Source organism: Lactuca serriola, chromosome 8 (assembly GCF_051521515.1).
Source record: "Lactuca serriola cultivar US96UC23 chromosome 8, Lser_US96UC23_V15, whole genome shotgun sequence".
Lineage (NCBI taxonomy): Eukaryota > Viridiplantae > Streptophyta > Magnoliopsida > Asterales > Asteraceae > Lactuca > Lactuca serriola.
Genome location: NC_136415.1, coordinates 237,283,686 through 237,285,443, shown reverse-complemented (window position 1 = coordinate 237,285,443; position 1,758 = coordinate 237,283,686). Strand labels below are relative to the sequence as shown.

At 43.6% G+C, this 1,758-nt stretch overlaps 1 pseudogene; it reads right to left on the bottom strand.

Moving 5' to 3' along the window:
- Nucleotides 1-1,219: 1,219 nt before the first annotated feature.
- Nucleotides 1,220-1,338, bottom strand: LOC145071793 (5S ribosomal RNA; annotated as a pseudogene).
- Nucleotides 1,339-1,758: the final 420 nt, after the last annotated feature.

Genomic DNA, 1,758 nt, shown 5'->3' with positions numbered 1-1,758 from the left:
AATAAGCTTACGATATTTGAAGATCGGGGACGAAGATCGTGATGATACTTGAGAGGATTTGGGCTAAGAGGAGGAAAGGATTGAACAAAGTGGCCAAAACTTGACCTTATAGGAGAACTTTATGGCCCACATGGAGTTTATGGCCGTAAACTCCCTTGTGGTGGCCGTGAACTCCTGGTCAAGGTGTTGCGTCGTTGGGATGCGGCGTTGCGTCGTCCCAATGAACCTTCACTAATGGGATGCGGCGTTGCGGCGTCCGCTTGACCTCTCGGTCGATGGTCACTACGATTCTTCCACGAAGGCGAGGCTCTCGTTGATCTCGATCTCGTCGAGTGGGATTACGAGAGTCCTGACGGAAAAGTATGCTTTCGAGTTCGAGAAGTGAAGGGTAAAATGTATGTTACTGAGTCCGCGGTGTAGGTTGGGTTTGTAAGTTACAGGACCGATTCTGGCAAGAATCTCGGAGGTCCTAACTATCTTGGATTTAGCTTACCACGCTTTCCGAAGCGTATCAAGCCTTCCCTAAGTGAGACTTCCAAAAGGATTTGGCCTCTCACTTGGAATTCCAAGGTTTTCTTCCTCTTGCTTGTCTTCCCAGTCAAGGGCCACTCCCTTCTGAGTCAAAGTCATAAGAGGTTTCGTAATCCGTGAGGAGTTCTAAATAAACTACAACAATAGGTCAGTGAGACCTAGAATTTGGAGAATTTTGTAAGCGTCTTCAGTGCTAAAAAATTCTCAACGGTTTTGATCTTTGGAAGGGTGCTCAGGAATTCCTTCATCACTAATAGCATGTCTTAGGAATTTAACTCTTCAATTCGAAAACTCGTATTTAGAGAACTTCGCGTAAAGCTTCTCTGATCTTAATGTTTCCATGGTTTGTTGTAGACGCTCTTATGATTTCCTTCTTACTACGAGAGTAGATAAGTAAGTCATTTACAAGGACAATGACGAACTGATCCAAGTAAGAATGGCGTACCCTAATCATTTTGTTCATGAATACTACGAGCGTATTGGTCATATCTGAAGGATATCACTACAGTCTCGTAACGTCCGCATCGAGTTTGGAAGATTATCCTCGGGACATCCTTCACTAACACTCGTAACTGGTGATGTTCAAATCTTAGGTCCATTTCTAAAATGCACTTCGATCCTTGCGGTTGGTCAACCAATTCATCTATACGACGCAGAAGGTAATGATTTCTAATGGAAGTCATGTCGAGGTTTGCACCATGAGGACTTCCCAAGGTGTTACCCATCATAGTACTTCTCTCGCCTAGGCACGTTTAACTGCGGAGTTTTGATGGGATCCGGTGCATTAGTGCTGGTATGATCACACCCGTTGAAGTCTATCTTCTTGAAGAATAAGACCGGAGCTCTCAAAGGTGAGGAACTTGGTCTTCTCATTCTATTGTTGAGCAGTCGTTAAGCTGTCCGGACGATTCTTGTATCTCCGTTGGTGTTAGACCGTAGAGCGATGTGGTTATAGGAGTCGTTTTGGGTTCTAAGTTTGCTCGCATGGCGATGCGATTACTCATAGTGTTGGGCAGTCTTCGTCCTGAAGTTCATATTTGAAGTCATACATGGTTCATCAATCGCAGTCTTGTGTATATGAGTCGTATATAATTAAGATTGAAAAGGTAGTCGAATAAATGATTCTTCTTTAACCTCACGTCCCAACGAGGAAAAGAGTTAAAGTGGAATCATCAATTCTAAACCTGTAGAACCTTGATTATATACCACTCCTATGTATACATTCTT